The sequence below is a fragment of the Mycteria americana genome, chromosome 3 (assembly GCF_035582795.1).
Source record: "Mycteria americana isolate JAX WOST 10 ecotype Jacksonville Zoo and Gardens chromosome 3, USCA_MyAme_1.0, whole genome shotgun sequence".
In the NCBI taxonomy this organism is placed as follows: domain Eukaryota; kingdom Metazoa; phylum Chordata; class Aves; order Ciconiiformes; family Ciconiidae; genus Mycteria; species Mycteria americana.
This window is the reverse complement of record NC_134367.1, coordinates 122,732,742-122,755,575: the sequence shown is the minus strand read 5'-3', so window position 1 is coordinate 122,755,575 and position 22,834 is coordinate 122,732,742. Positions and strand designations below refer to the sequence as shown.

Here is a 22,834-nt window from a genome sequence, read left to right as displayed (position 1 = left end):
AAGGATACCTCGTGAGAGCCACTAACAGGCTTGGGAAAGCTTTGGATTTCAAGAATAACCGGGAAAAAAACACCCTCTCCTGCCATGAGTCTGACATAGTCCTCGTGTAAATGCTTCGGTCTGTTTGCGTCTGGTTTAGTCTGACCTCTTAAATGAGTAACTGTTTCTAATGAACCCGGGGATTTTGCTGGGGAGAAGGCGTGCTGGAGGCCAGCAGTTATCTGTGGCGTGCAAGCCACGCCGCTTGCGATGGTGGCTGGTCAAAGGCAGAGATGCTCGCAGCACACGGGAAGCATAAACCCTTGCAATGCTTTAATTTCCACTAATACAAGCAGACAAACAACAAAAAAAATCATAAAAATAATCTAAATTTAGCTGGACGATGTGCTTCTAATAAAACTCCAAACAGGCAGAGCTGACCTCAGGTTGATTCCACTGTCCTTCCCTGGGAGGGTGAAGGAGGATTTTTCCACATGGACTTCAACGGCTTCAGACCCATGAATATAAATATCTGAAATAAAAAGCAAATTATTTCATTTCTCAGTAACAAAGATGTTAGTTAATATCCTTACAGCTGTAAAGGAACTCTTGTAACTGCAGAAGAGGGTTTTATATATATATATATCTTTTTATTAATGCAACAGAAGCATATTAAAAATGTCTGTCATTGCAAGTCTGGAGAAAAATATTAGGCTCCAATAAGGTCATCGAGGAAGGATAGAGGAAAGCAACGGAGGGAAGGTTTTAAGGGTGTTTTCAGTATCTTATGGATGGAGACAAACAGTACACGTCACTCTTCAGAGGGTCTGTTTTGGGGGACTCTTGTCCCATGGGCTCACACACAACATCCACTGAACCTACGGAAAAGAAAAAAAAATGCTTCAGCGCCCTTTGGGGAATGTGAACATGCTGCTTTGCTGTGAATTGTTGGCAGCATGTACTTCGACCGAGGGAAAATCCGCTTCCATTTTCTTGCTAAGGGGCTGGTCCCGTTCACCTCTAAGTATCACCATCTTCTGACCCATTCTTACTGAACAGTCACTCCTATTAAATGATGTTGCAAAGAAAAAAATTAAATGCATATTCAATATAGCTGAAACAATTCTACTGTTTATGGTCAGGTCTCCCACTCAAGCTAAATCATACATCCAGAACATAGCCCATGGTACAGTTTTGCAGGAGGTGGCAGCAGGCTCCTAGCATCCCCAGCTTGTGGCTGTCCCCATGCCTGTGCAGAAAAGTTCCTAAATGGGGCCCGGCCACCCCAAATGACCAAATTTTAGCCCTCGTCATGGCTGAAAATCGGAAATGGGGGGGCCTGCTGCCTGAGCACAATATATCCCATACATCCAGCTCACTGGGCTAAGCAGGACACGGGGACCCCTCAGATGTGGAGCCAATAGGGAGCACTCTGGCTACCTGGGATTTTATAAATCTTTCAGCTATCAGTCTTTCAGAGCTCCAAATGCAAAATCCAGCAGCCCGGGATATCATGTGGATTTATGACTTGGGATTTATGAACTGGTCTGGATAAAATAAGAACTGCCTTGGCTTTTTTTTTTTTTTTTGAGGCTTGAGGAAAAGAAATAATAAAAAATGAAGACCTGATTTTTTTTTTCCCCTTTCAAAGCTTGCTGTTTATACAAATGTAGATGTTTTGTATATATTCAATTATTTTCATTTTTTCTTCTTACCTGTGTGCTTCCTGAGGCTGGAAGCAGAGCAGCACAAGAAACGCTGCTCTCACAGGGTTTCCTGCCTGGCAGGAATCGTGCAAGAAAACATGGTCTCGAGGCATCCCCGGCCCCGCTCCTGGACTTGGGAAAGGTGCTGGTAAATGTTTAGGGAGCTTTCTGGATGCTTCCGAACAACAGGCAGCTCCCCACAACACCACTGCCCCAGCTCTCACCTGCTTTCATCACTTTTTTCTTTAAATAATTTTGCAGCCCTTGTTATTTGTCACTTGTGGCAAGCCGGGTTTTTAGGTGTGCGTGTGTGTATGGTGTGTACATGTACGTACGTCGACATTTGTGTACGTATGTGTACTTGTATGCACATGTGTGCATATTAATGTGTGTACATTTGTCCAGCTCTAAATAGGCATCAACTATATATACGTATGTATATGTGTACACGTGCATACACATCTGTATACATGTACACGTGTGTATGTATATATGTACACACACATATTTGTACATATAATTACATGCATATTTACAGCTGTGTAAACATATACACATATACCTTTATGAGAGAGTATTATGGATGGTTTGTATACTAATTCTTTGATTAGAAACCAATACAGACTAGCGCTTTTTATTAATACTATTGAATTGTATGTATTTTGCACGAGAGCCCATCCCAAAGGACTCCCTATCCTTATATGTAACTTAAGGCCTTCCTTTCAATTTTTCTCATCTTATTAAAAAAAAAAGATAGTATTTACCTCGGTCAGGAGGAAAAACTGTTAGATGTATTTTTGCCACCTCCTCTGACTGACCCTTTCGTACCTCTGCCCACAGTTTCTGGGTGCTTTTCTTTCTGCGATCCATGAGTTAGCTCTCTGTTCTTTCTTTTATGGACCAAGGTACCCCTTAGGAAAAAAACCCAACCAAATACATAGCCCCAGCCTTTCAGCCTACCACCTTCCCCATCCCCTTGGCCACAGACTTATCCACGTACCAGCACTGCCAGACTGTGCCAACACCTTCACCCAGGGCTGCTGAAACCTTTGCGCGCATCCTTCACCTCCTCCCATCTCAAGCTGGTAGACACTGTGTTTGACTTCCACGTGAGACCTGCACGCACCAGTGAGTATCCCCTAGGACCTCTGCCAGCCTTTTAAGAAGTAAAGTGTGGGCTCAGCTAATTCCCGGGGCTGTACGAGAAGAAAAAGCCAGGGCGGGCGGTGTGATGGAGGATGCTTTAGCCCCTTCTCCTGGTGGCACCCCAGCCGCACCGACGATGCCGCACCAGTGCTAGGGGAAGGGGGATGATGCTCCCGGAGCATCTGAATTTTGCTCTGTGCAGGAGGAACAAGCTTTTACATCACCTCTGGTGCCTGGATAACCTCAGGTGGAGGCACTCACCCCAGCAGAGGAATTCAAACCAGCCAACCAAACCCTCTCAGCCCCTAACCTGTGGACCGCAGCCTGGAAACGCAACGGGCTCGGTCAAAGAAATGTCAGCAGGTTACTCTTTGTGGGTCTGAATTACCACCCATTCAGAGTGGTTTTCACCATGACTTCCATCCCAGGAATAATTTGATTTGGAAATTTTGTTTTAAATGAAATTGGGAAGCCCAAACCATGTCTTAGAGCTAGATAAAATCGCTGCTTAAAAAAGGAAATCCACAATTTTACTGTTTTTTAATTATTCAGTGTGAATTTTCCGATTACCACCTCTTTTTAAGCTCAGAAATGATGCGGTGAGCCACCAGGTTTGGGGTGAGGGGGCCAGCAGACTGCTCCCCACCTCGGCACCTCCCTAGCCTCAGCTTTGGTTAAGAAAGCTTGCCGAGAATTGCGTGTGAATTAGTGAGATTTAGTGAACAGCGAGGAAGGTGGTGGTTGGGAATACGTCTTTCCAGTTTTGACCCCACCGAGCATCTGCACCCCTGGTACCTCAGGTATTCACTGCAGTTCCCATTCAGGCACTGGGGATGTTTTGGGGGCAGAGCGGAGGGAATTTGCAAAATATTTTTTCTCCTCCACAAGCCTTTTTCTGTCCACTTCTGACATCGCTGGCAGCTGGAGAAGGGCAGGTGGCTCTCGCTGTGACACTGGCGACGCCGTACCCTGCACCGGCGCGGTTGTGCCAGCACCGGCAGCGGGGCAGCTGCCGTGCCACGGGTCCGTCCCGAGCCTCTCGCCCCTCTCCCTGCAGCACCCCACACAAACAAAACCCACCAAATTGTTGTGCCCACAGGGGCAGGACAGCCAAAAGCGTCTTCGCTTGTCTGCTTGGCGCCGGTGCGTGGCTCCTGCTCTCCCCAGTCCCGGTACCATCTCTGGCGTGGTCTCGCCATTAAAAATTATCTCTCCGTGCGAGGGTGAGGGAGGGGGCCGGGGGCAGGCTCTCGTGCAAGGCACTAAGTGTCCGGACCCCGCTAAGTTCAAAGGCATCCTCCCTCCCGCCCCAAGGAGGGATGTAGCCGGCCGGAGGATGGCTGGAGGCCACACAGACGGGAAGGTATGTAACAATCCATTTATCACTTTGCAAATATTAGTGCTGCTCGCATTTGCTGCAGCAATATTTCTTCTTGGAAATTGGTGAAGTGAGTAATAACAATGTTATTTATTCTAAGACCTTGGAACTGAGAAGCAATAACAGGGGGGACTGTTCCCTTGAAAGCTTCGGAGGTGCTGGAAATAAAATGGGGGGGGAGAGAAAATAGACCAACAAAGGTCTGGAGGAGAGAAAGCCATCGAAATCTCGTGTTTAATTTCGTTGCCCCAAAGGTAATAAAATGCATTTTGTAGTGATTTATATATAAACAAGGAGGGGTCGGAGAAGGGCGAACATTTCAGATTCATCTGTCGCTGGCACATCCTGCTGCAAGGTAGCAGGAGCTTCCCTCCCTCTTCCCCGCAGGGCTTACCCCCGGCGCCTGCTGGCACCTCGGGTTTTGTCTCTCCTTCGCCACAGAGTCCGCCTGTTCTCTCCTTCCCTTTTTTTTTTCTTTTTTTTCCCCTTCCCTTTCTCCCCCCCGCCCTCCCTTGCATCCCTTATCTGAATATATAAGGCTGCCCTTTGCTCAGATTTATGGGTTGGGGCAGTGCTGTGTGTATTTACAGTCTCCTGACCTGCAGACCTACAGCTGAACAAGAGCAGGAGGAAACCAGGGCCCGTTCCATAAACAGAGACAGATACGAGGGGGAGGCAGCAGGAATTGTGAGCAGCACTTAACATTTTTAACTATTTGGCCAAGCCGAGGAATTAGCGATTAGATTAGAGGCAAAGAAAAATGAGAAGCGGGGTTAAAGATTGGGGGGGAGGGGGGAGGGAGAGGGCGGCAACGGCTGAGAGCAGCCCCCGGGTTTGGCATGGGGAGAAATTAAAAGTTATAGGGATTTTATAAAAGGTTTTCCGGGGCAAAAGGGAATAGGGATGAAAGTGAATCTCCAAAGCGTTTTAATCAGAGCTGTGCTTTCCTTGGGTAGAGCTGAACAGCTCTTTTCAAGTCTAATTACCTTTCGAGGAGGTACATTACTTAGTCTGTGTTTATTCAGGTACTAATTGCCTCAGATTAAGTAAAAAGAAAACCTTACTCGACGATAATAAATATTTCTTACGTCCATATCTATCGGTTGGTTTGTCGGCAGAAATTCGGTGCAGACGAGACATATTTCAAAGGGGCCGGAGAATTACTCGACTTCTCCAAGGCAAAGGCAGCAAAAGTGGCAACAACCTGGAAAATAAATAAATGAAATGCAACGTATGTAGGGGTCACGGTATAGCATAAGTATATCAACATGATGAACAGCTTTGATGAAAATGGTAAACAAAACCACCCTCTCTTCCTGTGGCTTGTTTTACATTGCAATAAACCACTGACTCTATAACCTATCAGAACATGCTGAGATTTTATGCATCATTTCCAACTACTATTTGAACATTTGGTTTAGAGTAGTCATGAACTATAATTAATGGGATTTTTTTTTTTCCCTGATAAAAAGCGCGCTTTATTGTATTTTATTACCTGTTGGTCCAAAGCTCCGTATAGATGACGTAAATTCATTGTAGGTTTTAGGATGGGGATAAGGGGGGGGAGAGGGGGGGGTTGTTGCACGTGATTATGATGAATTAACGTTTACCCTCTGTAATCAAACCCAGAAGTTGAGCTTGCGATGCCCCGTCCAATTTTCTTTGCTCCTACGAGCGAGCTGGTAGCACCGGGACGCCGAGATTTCGGCCCAGCTCAGCCTGCCAGGAGGAGAGGGGAAAAAAAAACCAACCCAGGCACCACAAAGACCATTGAGATGAATGGCTCTATTTTATGAGCCATAAAAGTTTTATTCATCTTGACACCGAAACAGGTTTAGGCAGCGAGTTGACACGCCTTAAATAAATAAGTGGAATTAATTCCCCGGCTCTTGAAACAATAGCGGCGTGCCCGTAACGCTGAGAGCTGCCCCGTTGTTTCCCGTTGCTGCTCGATATTGATATTATTTGTGGGGGGTTTTTTGTTTTTTTTTTTTTTTTTCCTCCGGGGCCTGGTTGCTCCACTTCAGATTCTTCCCCTGTTTTATTAGAGGTTGAAAAAGGTTCAAGACCTGGTTGTACCGCTGCTCCCACCGACAGCTAAGGAACCAGTTTGGCGTCTGGTTTGTCTGTTGTTTTACTGCTGACCTTCAAATCAACTTTCCCCCCTGACCCCAGGAGGCATCTATCATGACAAGAGGCTGTTTAACACAAATGGTGCCCATTTATAGGGGAAGAGAGTCAGAAGATTTCCTTGCTTGTTGGTTTGTTGGTTTTTGGGTTTTTTTGGTTTTTTTTTTTTTTTTTTAATGAAGAATTGGGGTGTTTTTTCCCCCCTCTTTTCTCAGTCACCACAGGTGAAATCCCTCCTAGCAGCTGGCTTATGAAATAATGCGAGGGGAGGCCTTAATGAGCTGAAAGCACCCTCAGCTGGAGATAAATAGATGCAAATGAGATGCACAAACAAAGGAGCCCGGACAGAGAAATATCTGCAATTCCAGCAAAATGCTGCCTGCAGCTAGAAGATGAACAGCTTTGATAAAATGGTAACAAAAAGCACCTTTTTCTCCTCCAGCTTGTTTTACATTGCAATAGAGCATTGTTATTGTAACCCATCGGAGCATGCAGAGGTTTTCTGCTGCTGCCTCAAAAAAAAAAAAAAAAAAGAAGAAGAAAAAAAAACCAAAAAAAACCTGTTTAAACATTTGTTTTTAAGGCATTCATGGGCTATGAGCAATGATGTGATGGCTTGGGGTTTTTTGGTGGCTTGGGGTGGGGTTTTGGGGGGGTTTGGTTTGGTCAGGGTGGGGGTTTTGGGGGTGTCTTTTTTTTTTTGGCTATTTTTTAATATTTTTTTTTTTTTTTTACCTGTTGGTCTCTCTCTGGCTCGGGTCGCTGGTGATTTTTGTCTTGATGCTTTGCCGGGGTGGGGGGGTGGCCATCGCTTAGCTCAAAAAAAAAAAAAAAAAAAATCTGAGTTTTGCTTTCAAAATTTGGAGGGAAAATCCAAGTTGACAAGTAGTGAGAAGCAGCTCGGGGCGGGGGGGACAAGGGGGAAAAAAACCCCAGCCTTGAACATCCACCAAGCAGCACCCAAACAGGCAGCTTTAATGAAAGCAATCAAGCCTCTGAGCTAATTCAAAGACAGACATCTAACATGCTGATTTTAATAAGCTTTTAAAAGGCAATCTCTAACTTTTAAAAGTCGCTCTTTTTAATTTAATTGGGGTTTTTTTGGTTCATATATTGCCAAAACAAACACAGCCACTAAAATATGTTTTCAATATGTATAAGTAGCATATCTAGACAATGTTTTAAATTAGCCCTGTATTTGGCGGGGGGGGGGGGGGGGGGAGGAAAGAAAGAGGCTTACTTTGGATGAGTCGAAGACGTTTTCCAAGCAGGGCTCGTCACGTCAAAATAATACCTTTATATTCTTGTCCCTGCCTTTCTGAATCCTCCCGAGTAAATGTATGGATGTCTCTTTACCTACAGACTTTTTCAGAAAACAACCCAGATCCTCTCTCAGAGATACACAGGTTACTTTCTAAAAGGCAGAGGAGAAAAAGGCAGGGAAAATACAGTACTGTTTAACTTTTAACCTTATGATATCATTAAATAGATCATTAAGGATTTATAAACGGAGGATAAACACTGTAAAGTTTAGAGGGCCCTTTACTCAAGGCACTAACCGCAATTTTTATATCTGGCAAGAAGAAGAAAAATAGACTTACCTTTTTTGAAAAAAAAAAAAAATCCCCCTCTTACTAGGTTATACGGCTTTGGCACTTACAGATGTTAGAGCAGACAAGTGTCGGATTTCCCGATGTCAAGCAGATTTCCTAATTTTTCATAGACTTCTCCTGTTGCATTTTTGGCCCGATGCGAGAGTCATCAATTTAATTTGTGGGGCTACGCACTAGAGATCGGGATATACGTGTGCTTTAATGAACCCTAAAACCTGACAGGCAGCTCGCTGGCAGCCCGCAGTTGCCCCAAGCTCAGGATTTCAAGAGTTAATAAAAACTTGGTTATATTAGGAAGGCTTTCTTTTTGCAGCCCAGGTTTGTAGCAGCATAATTATGTTCAACTGCTGTTGTTTGAAAAGGGCAAACAGCATCTTAGGCACAGAACAATGAAATTACAGCTGAGATTTAGGTTAGCAAAAGCCGTCTTCTGCAGGCTTTTATGATTCATTATTTCCCATTAAATACAGTATTAGAAGTGTACACCAGATAGCTCATGGTTGCTGCGCTCAGAGCACATTATCTATATTACACAGGTCTGGGGAGCAGAATTAGAAAACTTTGGGGGAATGAGCAATATGTGTTTGCTGATAGAAGTACCATATGGCTCATCTTCCTCAATTGCTTTCATTGCGACTCTGATGCTGGAGAAATTAAAGTTTTATTTGATGTGGCACAGCTTAATGAACTGTCTTCTGTTAGGAAAATTGAATATGTTTCCTGTTATTTGAGCACAGAGCCCTCATGGTTTTGGCTGATGAGGGATGCATTATGTATTGTTTATTTAGCATTTTGAAAACAAAAGCAGATATTGGAGGTAAAATTGATTACTGCAGGATGCGTTATATAATCACATTTTTCTTTCTTTCTTTCTTTCTTTAATTTACGGCCCTGCCTATTATTTTTATGACAGCATTTTTCTGGTGTCTCCCCCTACCCCTCAAAAAAACCAGGGCGGGGGTGTTGAGGCAACGTATATAATCTCTGCTTTGTTTGAAAGCAGCACGATAATTTTTAAAGCTTAGGGAAGGGCATGAAAGGAAAAAAAAAAAGTGCACTTACACGTGTATTAACCTGCAGGCCCGGTGGCTGCCGTGCCGTCAGTCTGGGGATGCTCGAGGACCGTGCACGCACCGGGCTGCGTCGTTAGGGGAAGACTCGTTTCTCCGTCCTCGCTGGAGGACACAAAGAGGGGAACATCCAGACCTCAGTAACCAAATACCTCAAATCTCACATTTCTAAATATGCTGGAGAGAGTTAATTGCAAAATGTTAATGCCTGGAGGAGAGGGGGTAGCTATAAATGGGGAGGAAATAGGAAAGTATTGGGTGGAGCGGGGCCCACGTTACCTGGCGCTGCAGCGTCCGTCATTTATCTGCGGCAAGAAAGAAGTTATTGGTGGAAAGATGGCTCAGATAAAAGGCAACGTGTGGTTTTGGCTTTGTTTTATAGCATACACGGACGCACGCACACCGAGGTGTACGTGCCCTACCTGTATCATTGGGGTGGTTAGAAGCAATAAGGCCAGCCACAGACAGGGCTGTGTGCGCTGTCCCCCTTCTCCCCAAGTTTGTGAGCGGACAACTATATTTAAACTCTGAAACTTAAAGGCAAAAAAAAAAAAAAAAAAAAAAAGAAATCTTTGAAGTAAGTTATTTTTATTAATTCCACTTCTGCTTGTTGGAAATCCTCCCGCATGACACCCTCTGGCTTTGGCTGTTATTGATCTACCAGAAAACGCGGGGAGCAGGGAGTGGAAGGTAAAAACTAGCTGGGATACCTCGGTGCTTTTTTCCTGCCCTCCACGCTGCTCTGACAAAAAGGCAATTTGTCTTGCGTGCCCCGCGATGTTTGAGGACTCTGGCAAACGTGCATGTTAAACAAGCCCTGTGCAGAATCTAAATACCATCCATTAAAAGAGAAAGTCCCAATGTGTTTATAGCAGTGGGCCAAGGCGCGCGGCCCTTGCTCCGGCAAAACTCCCATTGACGTCAGCGGGGCTTGTGCTTATGCAAAGAGTGCGGGATGCTGCCCTGCACCTTCTTAAAAGAAAAAAAAAAAAAAGAAAAAAGAGAGAAAGAAAAAAAGAAACGAGTGGTATTGGAAGGAGGATGTTGCTCTTGAAAATGTCTTGGAGCAAAGTGGTTAAGCAAAGCCCGTACAAACAGTGACTATAAATATTTTCCATTCTGTATAGCTCTTCAAACAGTGCCCTGCCATAATTTCAGATGAGCTTAAAAATAAATAAATTATAGCACAAGGGAGAGGGGGGGGGGGAGGGAGAAGAGGGGGGAAAAAAAAAAAGAAGAAAAAAAACCCCAACAACAAAAAAATTACATTGCAACCAATGCTGAAACAACAAAAACTTAATTTTTTCAGCCAGATCTATTTCCCAGAGAAGAAACCGGTCGGTTTTTATGAAAGGCTGCTCCATGACAGGAGCCTCCTTTGAGGAAGACCATTATGCATTGTTATCAGCATGGCGTAATTTGACTGTTGACAAAGTATCTGTGGCAGTGAGAATGAAAGCAGTTAGAAGTGTGGCGGGTTGTAATCAAGAAGATGCTTAGCTGTGCAACGCTGCATCTTGAGCAGATTTGAATCAACATTGCCTTGAGGGGACACACACACACACACACATACCAAAAAAAAAAAAAATCCATTAATTTTTAGTGGGAAAATTAGAGTGGCACTTGATGAAGTGAAATTTGACATGCGTTAATTGCTCCGCAGCTCTCCTAATTAGAGATTTTCAAATTCTTTTACTGCTGTCAGCCTGATGCCACATTGTCTTGCTGGACAAATAGTAAAATTGCAAATTGGGTTGATCAAGAAGTTGGACTTGGAGATATTGGACTCTGGCTCGTTTGCTGCTGATCATCATTTTCATAGGAGGGTGGGGGGTTGTGGCCTATGAGGGGCATTTGGGGAGGAAAAAAAGTACAATAAAGTCCTTCTTCTTGATAAATAAGAATCAATGATTTAACAGAGCTTGTTTAAAAAAGATTAAAGGAATGCGAGAAGTGGACAATAAAGCAACGGAGTTGCAAATAACCCTTTAACCTTTGTTAAATCTATGTCTTGCATAACATTTCAACTACAATTCTGTTTATAATAAAGCCATTAAATTCAGGTGGGTTATTTTCATGCACGTTGTTCGCAGTGTGGTATGTGGAGGCAAGGGATGGGATTCAGGTTCCTGCATGCGTTTCGCCCTGACCTGAAAGGCAGCGTAGCAAGACCACGTTTTATATCAAAAACTAGTTATAAGGTTGTACGAACACAAGTATTGCGCTGGTTCTGAAAGCATGATTTTGTCTCTTTTGCTTTTGGTTTTTTCCTCCCCCCCCCCTCCCCAGATCATTCCTCCCCTCCCTTAGCCTTTGAACTCCTCTTAATTCATTAACATATTGAATTTTTTCAATTTACCATTTTCTTGCAATAACAATATTAATGCCAGGGCCAAGGCCTGATTGGAGCTAAATTACTTGTTACCTGCTGGCATTTATTTATATGGCATTGAATTATAAAGCTTTGCTATTGTCATGCCTTGGGCGAATTGTTTATGACACCAGTAATAGGAGTAATTGTTATTGTTGAAATTACCTGTCAGCTACCCATAGCAGTGGCCCTTGTCCCACTGACAAATAGTGACAGGGGAGAGGGATCCTCCGCACGTCCTCCTGATGACTTCTCCTCTGATAATAAGGAGTGCAGGGCCTCTGATAATTTGCCTGTCACTGTTGAGTGCAGCTCAGAGAGAGTTGGCCAAATTGTTGTCATTCACTTTGACAAAGACAGCAAAACGCTCTGGAGCAGGAGGAGGATTATCAAAATAAATGAAAGCGCTCGTGCGTCCTTTGTTTTGGGTTTTTTGGTGGTGTTTTTTTTAATTTTTTTTTTTTCCCTCCCCATTCCCACTTGCCTGCCTGTATGCCGGAGTTGTAAAAATGGGAATGCGTTTCTCAGCGGTGCAACTTCAGAGGCAGCACAGGGGCAGGGAACAACGACACAAGGGCTTGTGCAATTTGCTTTCTGTTTGCCTGAAACCTTTTGGTTTCTAACTATAAATTAAATATTTTACATTCCTTCCTCCCCCCCCCCCCCGCCCCGGCAGTCTGTGTTTTGGCAATTACCAACTGTCATTGCAAGAGAAAGGGTGGTGTTTCTGCTGGATGGCTTTTATTTTATTTTTTTATCTTTTTCATAGTCGGCAGCATTTCTTTCAACTCTTCTTCTTTGCCCTCGTGCCCAGCACCCTCCCAGTGCAGCAGTCGGTGATGCCCCATGCACAGGGCTGCTGGAGGCATGCCTCTGCCTCTACGCCTGCCACGAGGTCTGCAGCTTTTTGCTCCCTCGAGCTATTGCAATATCAGCCGAATTATCTTCACCAAAAATATTATTTCCTCTAGGAAAGGAGGTTCTGCCACTGATAAACCAAGCGGAGGTTTGTTTGCTGCTGCAAAAGACCACCGCTAACGAGGCTTTGCAAAGAGGCGGCGTTATTTGTCGGACCCTATCTATTTAAAAAAGAAAAAAAAAGAATTACAAAAACTCCCCCTTTGCGTCCTGCGACTGGTGTGCATGGGAGGACGCCCACGGTCGGTGGAGACTTGCTGCCAATCACACCCTGACACGGCAGAGAAAGGGGGATATTTTACACCATCGCAGCAGCCGGGCTTTGCTCACCCTAGCATTTCAGAGATGCTTGAAGCGCAGGTTTGGGGCGAGCACGTTACACCCTCCCCGACCCAGAGCCATCCACCCTGCATCCTTCACGGCTCATCTTATAACAGCAATAATTTCTCCTGTATTGGTCTTTACGCTCAGGTAATGACTACCTGGGGCACAAAGCACCTCGGGGGCTGCTTTAGGCCCCTCTCCCCCCCGTAGCTGGTCCCTATCCGATCAGCAAAACCTCCCACCGAGCCACCGATGCATCGCTTTATTAGCTGTAACGATGCGGTTTGGTCCACGTAAATACCTGCAGGCACCGCCTCACCCCTTGATTTGCTCCCTGAAGGAGCCGGTCCGAATCGTCGCCACCGAGAAATTGCATCAGCACCGAATAAATCTGCCGAATTCGAGCCTTTCATTTGTAACCATTGGGCTCAAACGCATAATTTAGCCAAATTATCAGCCACCTCCATCTTCCCAGGGAACGAGTGCAAACAACGTTTTAGGAACAGACATCTAAATTTAGTAGGGTTTTGAATAATTGATAGGCTGGTGTGACAGAAGATAGAAACTTATGTTTCTAATCATCCCAAAGCATTTCTCCTTCCTCCCACCCCCCGGAATGAAGTCACTTTGTTTGCCGTTAAATATACGGAAGATGTCCACTTAACAAGTATAAAATTGTGATAGCATTAAGAGGTTATCCGCGGTAATAAAAAGCAGGGAACGTGCCTGGGAATGTGATCTGTAAGGCAGATAATTTTTAAGGATGGGGCTTGTCCTTGCTTTGTCTGGGGAGAGGCATGGTAGTGATCCCGGGGCAGGGGGTGGGGGAAATAACGCACGTTTCCAAAAGAAGATATTTAAAAAGTGTAATGTATTCCGGCGTGTTACTGTAAGCTGCCGTTTGATGTTTTTCCTATAAAGCCTAAATTAAGCCTCCTAGGAACGGCTGTGTATCTCCTGCTCCTAGCTGCCTTGAAAAACAAAATACATTTTAAATGGCTATATTACCAATGCTCCGGCAGACTTTAACACACGAGCGTCATCGTCCTCCCTCTATTTTCTCCCTCCGTTCCTAAACTCAGCCCCAGCGTCCAGATAACCCACCTTTAAATTTCAAGCTCATTTGAAATGTAAACTTTTAGCAAATAAGCGATGGCTTATGGAGCTGGATCGCCGCAGTGACTGGCAGCAAATTCCTTTTTCTCCCTCCCTCCCCTCGGCGTAAGGGGTTTGAAATACCCATCAGTGTCAAAAGAAACTGCGCAGATCGCTGCTGCTCTAAATAAGGCAGAGCAATGTTCACAAAAAACCCTCCAAAAAAAAAAAAATCTCTCAATGGATTAAAATGACATTTCTGTACCATGTCAGTATGGATGACAAAGCATCATGTTTTGCATCATTTTGAAAAGATATTCTTCAAACAAATTTGGGGTATAAACAGGCAGCGGGCTTTTGTTTGAAACATTTAAGATCAAAAGTTAGGGGAAGAACAATTAATATTGCCTATTAAAATCCCCTGTTACTGTTAGAGATACATTTTGTGGTTACTGACTATAAATAAAAGCAAAGGAACAGAGCCACGGTTTCTCACCACTGCAAATATAAAAAGGCAATTTCCAGCTTTTTCTTTTTTTTTTTTTTTTCCCCTCCAAGTTGCTCTTAGATGTGTTTGCTGAATAAACGGGATTAACTGTATTTAAAACAAAAGATAAAGAACAGCTTTTTATTACGTTGAACAGTCTGCAGGATTTCCACGCTCCTCCGAATGCACTTCATGCCTGGAACAAAATATTCATATTTTACCTTTTTTAATGGCACTGTATAGAATAAGCAAAATATGCTTGTAATAATACAAATATGGAATCAATGGGGAATGGTAAAAAAAGGGGCATTTTTAGCATTTCTGTTTCTGGCCAAATGCTGGAGTGATTTGTTTTTTGTTTGCAGCAGGATGAGAAACCAGGGAGGAAAGCATGCATTTCGCTGAAGGAGCTTTCCCCTTTCCTTTGGCTGCAAAAACTCGCCAAGCGCTGTTAATACAAAACTAATGGTGAGAGTGTGATCTGAAGAGCCAGCCTGCTATCAGCTGAATTTCAATGGAGGCTTTCTCAAAAATAGGTACAAAGAAAAGAATTTAGACAAATTTGCCTCTTAACCTTTAAAGATTTCCTGCCTATTCCAGTATGTCCTTTATTACATTAATTTTTTATTTAAATTACACCATTAACTGGATATGAATTTATCAAGAATACATATATTGATTTATAAAACAGTATCATTAATTATTATAATAGCTAGATGTAGCTGATATTACAAAGCCATTTAAAGGTTTTTAATATAACTTGGACATACATAGATAGATAGACATTATGGACAAGACTACAATTTAAACTGGCTACCAGCAGTTAATGAAATCCTTGATTTATCTTCTCGTTTAGAGATTGATTATATTGTTGCTTTGTAAAACTATTTATTTTATGGCATTTTTCAAAGAATGTCTCAATAAAAGAAAAAGATAAATAAAATATCCAGCCAAATCTCAAAGCATATTTTGGTTTATACTTTCTTTTTTAATGCTGCTGCTGCTAATTTATTACAAGTTTGGAGACTTGTCACCTTCATGAAGAATTGGTTTTCTTGATAGTAGCTTTGTTTGCAAATGCACAATTTCATATATTTGGATTAAAAAAAAAGGAAGGGGAAAAAAAAAAAAAAAAAGAGGCTGTCTTCCCAACAGCATCGTGTTTATTTCCGAAACCAAAAACCCAACAAAACGCCTTTCTGGCGTAGATTCCTCAGGCATATTTTTTGTTTAAGCTGTGGAAAAATGGGACTTACCCTAGTGCTGCAAAGCAGTCAGTCATGGAGAACATTTTGATTTAAAATGCAATCTGAAGAGAAGAAAAAAAAAAAAAGAGGAGGAACGATATAAACAAACAGTACACCGCTTTCAAGTTACTCCTAAGATGTTCCTAGCTTAACTAATACATTGGAAGTTTAAATCTTTACACATTGTTCTTGAGGGGCTATGTCTTTTCACTCTTTATTTATATCACTTATTCTTGTCTGGCAACATATGTTACCGATTTATTATAGTATTTTTTTACTGTTAGCCAGACAAATGTAAGGGCTAGCTGAGGAGGGGTAGTTGTATCTGATGAGTTTAACAATTGCAGGGCATCCTTTAGGGGTAGCCAATGGGCTCTTTTGAAGCTATAATACTCACCATTAACCATTTTCATGCTGACATATTTTTATTGTCGAAGTTGGGGCTTCCCCTGTCGTCAGCCTCCTTTGTTTTCAATGGCTTCACAAGCAAATCGAACGGGGTGGTTGAGAGCCAGTCATCCAGCAAAGGCTTTCGTAGGCGTCTTAAACCGCGCTTTTATAGCTTGGCATATAAATCCGCGTAGTTTGCCCCCCCCCCGCAGCTGAATAAAGAAAAAGGTGTGCGGAAAATAATACTTTAAAAAAACCTAATTCTATAATGCATGACAAATGCAAACAAATACTGACCATAGGCGGGCAGATTTCTCAGTGCCATTACTGACACCAAAAGGTAACAGGGAGGAAGACTTTCCCCATCAAAGCAAACCCCCCCCAATTCTTATTTTAAACGAACACGCCAACAGCGGAGGGAGAACTTGCGAGGACAGGTGGATGTTGCGTTTTACATGTGGCGTTTTTAGGTGACCCATTCTGGAGTAAGAACTTGAACTCCCCACCTTTTGCTTCCTACCCATCTTCTGCCCTATCTCCTTGTTCAATGCCAACAAGTTCCTGCAACTCCACTGGAGACTGTACCCCTGTTTGCTGTTTCACTGCTGGAGCCCCAGCTCGAGTTTCCGGGAGCCAACAGGTTCCTAACAAGCCATGGGGACGTAATTCCTAACATAACGCCACAATCACAATTTCCAGCCTTTCGGTGCTAGATCAGACCATTACACCTACCAGCACGTCCTACCATAGATGAAATGCCCATCACGGGACGCTCAAGAGCCCTGCTCACCAAGGATCACCAAAGTAGACTGTAGGGCATGCTCCAAATTTCCTGCTGTTGGGAATTTAGTCAGACCTTTGGGATGGGAGACAGCTCTGAAAAGTTGGTTTTCATTTTCCTTGCATCTTCAGGAAATGGGGGAAGAGGCTGTGTAAAACTAAGATGAGACCACAGGTTCAGAGCAGTGATCTTCTACTGGGGAAAAAGACACAGAGAGCGATGTTTCAGGTGGAATGTGTGATGTTTTGGGTAGAATAAAGATAGGAATTACAATTAAACTCACTGGGCTCCCTTGAAGGGCGAGGTTGGGTTGGTGGATCAAGGCATGTCTCCCAGTAGCACTAGAGGGTCCTTGACAAATACCATGCAACACAGTTTTTACTGGGAGAAGAGGAAAAGAGAAGTGCTCATGTGGTTTTTTTTGTTTTGACTTAATAACAGTTCAGTTGTCTTGGGATAATTTGTTTGGTTTTTAAATTAAAAAAACGGCCAAACATTCTCTCTACTTACTTATTATAGGGGATTTCGAGAAGAAACTGAACTTCCTAAAGTAGGTCTGGACTCAGCAGCATGCAAAAAGCTTGCATAGAAATGAAGATTTTTCTTTCTGTTCACTTTTCTATCACATGAAGCTAGCCTAACTTTTTTTTTTTTCCCCAAATTACATTTTAATTGTACTTTGGCTTACCTCCTGCAATGATTTGCAATCCAAAGTGATCCTTTGGAAGCAAATCTCGCCCTCCTGAAAGCCAAAGGAATGAGCATACCAGGACTCCTATAACTGATGGTTTGGAGTCTTTCTTGACTTTTCCCACTTCTGAAAGGTTTTATTTAGACAGGTGTCACTAGTGTCCTGGGCAAATATCAAATATTCCGTGCCATTATCGAAGCTTGGAGCATGTGGATGATTCCCTATTTAATTTTCTATTTTAAGGACACTGCTGGCAACTTCATAATTAGCTAGTAACCTCCCTTCAATTTGTTTATTCCCCCCAACCCCTTTTTTTTTTTGGCTGGGGAGGGAAGAACAGGGAGCACGGCTCGGTTTCTCAATCACTCTCTTTCTGTTTTGTCCATCACCTTGGTTTCTTTCCCCTGTTTTTGACCTGCACTTTTTCTGGATCAGACACTGGCAGGTTGAGAGGTAATAAGAACCAGATGGACATAGTGCAGAAATTGCCCAAATGGGTACGAGAATGTGGGGAGCTGTCAGGCATGGAGAGAAGCTGGAATTTTTCAGCAATAAAATGGGATTTATCGCCACTCTACCACAGTCATTGCCGACAACCGTTTACCTTGACAGAAACCCCATTCCAATAGGCCACGCCGATGCAGATTCTTTTTTTTTTTTCCCAAAGAGTGATGATTGGTATTTGTTCTAAGGCTCAAATGGCCTGCACTAAAGGTGAAGCATTAGGCCAAAGTCCTGTATTCCCTACTGAGGCAAATGAACCTGCTAAAATAAGTTCCTTCCACAATAGCTGTGTAATTGAAACCAGAAAGTGAGAGAATTTGATAAATTGCTTGACCCTGAAGGAATGTTAAGGTCATAAATTTTCATTGCCTTTTTTTTTTTTTCTTCTTCTTTTTTTAGGAAAAAAAAAATCTGTTTTTTTATATATATATATATATATATATATATATATATATTATGTTTAGTATTTGTCTCCGAATTCCAGATCGCTTCCAGATCATTAGCCATTACTTTGCCATCCTCTCCCCATAGGCTACTATTACAAGGTTTAGAGCGTTCCTACCTACACCTTCCTAGGAGAGCTGAAGGACACAAAATATTCACAAATGGCAGCACTTACATACTACTGCTAAGGAGTCTGCCACATAAAGCACTAACAACCTGAAACGGAGAGTTTAGCAAGTGCAATCCCTTCAGAAAGATGAAATAAATAAAAAAACCCCAGTACTGTACTTGAAGAATGATGGAGTAAAAAAAGATCTTCAAATCATTTACAGGGAATCAAACATTTATTGCTATTCTTACTTTCTTTTTTTGCTTGCTCTCCTTACTTAAAAGTGGCGTTGCCTTTTACTTGAAAGACGATGATCAGTATTTTACTGAATAATATGTACAGATGTCCCTTCAAGCTCGAAAGACACAAAAAACCCCCAAACCCTGCAGTATCTTATCGTGGAAATACACACCTCAAGAATAAATAAAATAAAATAAAATCAAGAAAAAGGATGAGAATAATTAGGAGACTAACCAGCAAGTAAAACATCCGGCCATGCTCCCTTCTCTGTGCTTGCAACCATCATAAATACAGCCATGCTAAAATAAAAGGCTAAGAAGGAAAGGAAGGGAAACGTACAAGTATTTTGGTTTTGTGGATAGGGGTTTTTTCCTGCAGTAGCAAAATTTACTTCTTTAACTGTAGCAGCTCCTGCGTCACAACTCCTTGAAATGTGCTATCATACAGTAACTGTGTTTTATAATCTTGCTGCTTCCCCCCCCGCTTCGAATATAACGTTTCGGAGGCAAAAGTCTCATTGTCGCACTTCAATAAGGCATTACACTTTACATAGCCATACATACTTAACCCAACGTGAAGCAAGTTAAATAATCATTAGCACAGTAACCCATTGCTATCAAAAACTTATTGGTCCTCTAAATTTTAAATTAATGGCCTGTCTCCCTTGTTCTCTGTGTGCGTGTGCGTGTGTCTGGTTTTCAGCCACTTCGGTGTGAAGTCATAGACGTTTTATCAGCACATATTAGACAATTTGCATTATTGACATTTCAATTTAAAAATAAAATTAAAAAAAGCACAGGGAAAAATAGTTCCTGCTGAGTTGGTTCAGCCCTAGACCCCTGATTCTTAAGTAACTCTTCTGAGTGTTAATTAGCAGCCAATATTTGACAAACCGACTAAGAAATGCACTCTGCTCCTCCCGAGCTACGTTGTTCTAGCTCAAATAACTTTCCTTAAGAAAGCATGGAAAAGAGAAGCTAAAGAAAAAAAGAATTGAAATGATGCCCCCATAAAATCCTAGCAAAAAGCTCAATAATTTATACTCACTTTTTCTTTTCTGTGAAGTTAAATAAAACTGGGGGGGGGGGGGGGGGGGGGGGGGTTGGGTTGCTTTTTGAGGGACTTTTTTTCCCCATAAACTTTCTGGCCCAAATTCCTTCTTTCCTTTTTATTTCTTTGAGTCCTGAAGTAATTGCTAGTCTTTTTAAGACAGTTACTTACCCAGAGAATGAAGGACTATCGGCTGCATTTCAATTAGAGAAGGAAAAAAGATAAAGACTTGGAACGTAACCGAAAAATGCAAAGTGACATGTTAGGATGAGAATTTTCATCTGTTGCTGTATAAATATTTTAATAAAAGTTCTAAAATAATGTGTCTGCCTCCTGCTCTATAAAAGAGAGGAGATTATGAAGTGCAAATGATGCAGCTTAGATGTATAGATCCGACTGGGATTTTTCACCATTAAAGAGTCTCATCGTGCCTCTCCTCCAGAAGTTGGTTTTAGAGCCGTTTCAGACCCCAAAAATATAAATCTCATAAGTATAAATAAAAGATGACCAGCGAATGGCTTCAATCACTAATATTTTTTGCAAACTAAAGTTCAGCTGATGCAACTTGATTTTGTTTTGCATCGCATTAGTGTCACAGCAGCAATGACTGGCCTTTATTCACCAACCCTTTGAGTCAGCACTTTGAGACATCTTTCAAATTAGGTCATACTGCAAATTTGCCGCTGATACAAAGGTTCATTAAGAGAGCTTCACAATTTTAAAGGCATGTCGTGTGAGGAGAATTAAGGTCTGGATGATAGTTCCAGGAAATGCGAGGCCCCGTAACTACGTGGAAATAATGTATGGGCTCTACGGGGAAAGAACATATTTCCTCGAAGTGCTTGAAGTAATACTCATTTACAATTTAACCAAGTCCTCCCCCCCCTTATGGAAGAAATCGTATGACGGGTCTCGAAAACAAGCCCTGAATTACAGCACGGAGGCAGCAAGATGAGCCCTGTTCTCTCGCCAAAAGTCAGTCCCCTCCTCTCCAGTCCTTTGATCTTCTCAGAAAGACCTATTCCTCCCCCCTCCACCACCGAAGCATCTCGGCTCCTGCTTTCCCCCCATAAAAAAGACCCCATGTCGCAACAGGACCCTTCACCCATCACGTAGCAACTGCAAGGCGAAGCTGAATTGCCGTGTAAACCTCCCTGGAAGAATTGGAGGGGATGATCAGAAGTGACCACCAATCACTGTGGCCAGGGCCAGGCTTGGAAACGAGTCCAAGCCCGATTTAGGCATCTTAATGAAGTGCCCGATTTAGGCATCTTAATCATCAAATTTCCCCCCCACCCCCAAAGCGCAGAAAGGGCAGCAGGTCCTCTTGCTCCGCAGTCTGAGCACTCAGGGGAAAGGATCTCGAAGGCAGCTGGTGGCTGCCGAGCACTTCTGGAAATCTGGCCGCTTCATTTTTGATGGCTAAGTGGGAAGCAAGATGAATAATATCTTTGAAGGGAAGGCTGCCATTTGTTGGGAGGTCGGACCCAAAGCTAACATTTTTGTGGCACTCTGGGGTTTTTATTTTCCAAACTTTCTCTCTTTGCAGGGAATAACAACTTGTGAGGAGCCGAGAGTTCCTCTTAATTGGATGTAAGTGGATAAAAGTCAACTGCCAGCTTCGTTTTGGTTTAACTCTTTGGCCCACTTGACAAGGCAAGAAGCTGTAATTACCATTGAGTTTGCCTGATGCATCAATGCTCAGAATGGGGGAAAAAAAGGACGGATTTTGGCTGCAGCTCCGCTAAAAGCAGCATTTAACTCTTCTGTCACTGAAACTAGAGTCCCCCAAGTTATCTCTTCTATGCTCAGGAATCTTACTGTGATTTAAGGGTATAGCAGCAGTGAAATAAAGCATAAAAGATTTAAAACTGGAGCCCGAAGAGAGATTTCTCGCGGTATGAATAGCCATGAAAGCCAGAAAAATGTTTCGCATTCCGTTTTGTATTTCCCTTCGTTTTTTTGCAGTAGAGTCCCTGAACTTACATTTCTACTGTGGGCAGCTGACTTTATTTCATGGTTTTGATGTTATGAGCACCCGCAGACCTTTCCATTCTCCATATGTTTCTGGATTCAGTCACTTCACCCACAGCCCTCCCTGACAGTACAACACCTCAAATCCCTCCACGTGGCAAAGTCTATTTTATTCCCAGTCACTTTCAATTTGCCTCCGGTGTTTCTCTGAAGGGTTTAGTTGAATGTGATTTCTAGGACCAAAAGCAAAGGAGGGGGAAAGTGGCAGGCCACAAATGAGAAGGTGGCCTGTGCCACTGCCAGGAGTTGCTGGAAGTGGGACTTTTGAAGAGAACTGAAATAGGACCGTGAGCTTGATTTTCATATTTCAAGCTATGTTCACACTTCAGTTCCCTTAACCCTGTTGTACCAGCTAAGAGAAAAATTGATATTAAATCCTAAAACCGTAAGTAGGAAGTGAGATTTAAAGATGGTAACAACGGCAACAAAAGGTGTATGTCTACCGCATGAGCCCAAACCCCTCTGCAGACCTAATGGGGTAGCGTCCCCTCGCCTCCTGTGCTACAGAGCTCAGCAGGAGCTGTGTGGAGCTTCTGGTACTCCTGCCCATCTCCAGCATCCGTGAATCAGGCAAGAAAGGAAATGAACTTATGCCAGAGTGACTTAAACCCACTGTGGGAAAACAAATTGGGGGTTCCTTTAAAAAAAAATTTAAAACCCAAAAGATCCTACTGCCTTTGGAGTCTTTGTGGGGACACTGAGAACATGCTTCCAAGCTCTTTTGTTCTGCCCTAAAGGATGGAAAGCTGCTCTTAATACAAGAAAACAAAGCCCTCCACTGCCACTACTAGCAAAAAAAAAAGCTGAAACGCTTATGAACACTTTGCTCCAGGCGCTGTGGCAGTAAGGAAAAATCATTGCAACCATCACAAGACTTGGCAACACCAGGGCCGTGCCAGCAGAGCGCTCTTCCCCATTACTGTAAATCACAGGCTGAGCCCAGTTTGTTGCGAAACATCCAATTGTGGCTCCTTGAATACGATAAATAAAACCACCGTCCCTCGGTGCACTTGACTAGCATTTGTGGAAGCGAGGGGAAAATTCACACTTCTGCCCAGGGTCAGGACAGAGGCCAGCTGATGCTTCGATGTAGCTCAGTGGGGACGACTCAGGAAGAGGAGCTGCAA

General features: G+C 43.0%; 2 long non-coding RNA genes across 9 annotated transcripts; one reads left to right on the top strand and one right to left on the bottom strand.

Moving 5' to 3' along the window:
* Window positions 1-299: 299 nt before the first annotated feature.
* Window positions 300-14,731, bottom strand: LOC142407391 (uncharacterized). Of its 7 annotated transcripts, none has more exons than XR_012774924.1 (7): window positions 9,733-9,859; window positions 9,302-9,327; window positions 9,015-9,127; window positions 7,580-7,753; window positions 7,075-7,155; window positions 5,298-5,413; window positions 300-511 (listed from the first exon to the last, which is right to left on the bottom strand). It is a non-coding gene; the product is annotated as an uncharacterized LOC142407391 (long non-coding RNA). The 7 variants fall into 7 exon arrangements; XR_012774922.1 differs by having other exon boundaries at window positions 9,015-9,199; window positions 9,733-9,848; XR_012774925.1 differs by lacking the exons at window positions 9,302-9,327; window positions 9,733-9,859 and adding an exon at window positions 14,366-14,731.
* Window positions 4,142-21,515, top strand: LOC142407392 (uncharacterized). 2 transcript variants are annotated; one of them, XR_012774928.1, is made up of 3 exons: window positions 4,142-4,194; window positions 6,555-6,752; window positions 21,223-21,515. It is a non-coding gene; the product is annotated as an uncharacterized LOC142407392 (long non-coding RNA). The 2 variants fall into 2 exon arrangements; XR_012774929.1 differs by lacking the exon at window positions 4,142-4,194 and adding an exon at window positions 4,803-4,896.
* Window positions 21,516-22,834: the final 1,319 nt, after the last annotated feature.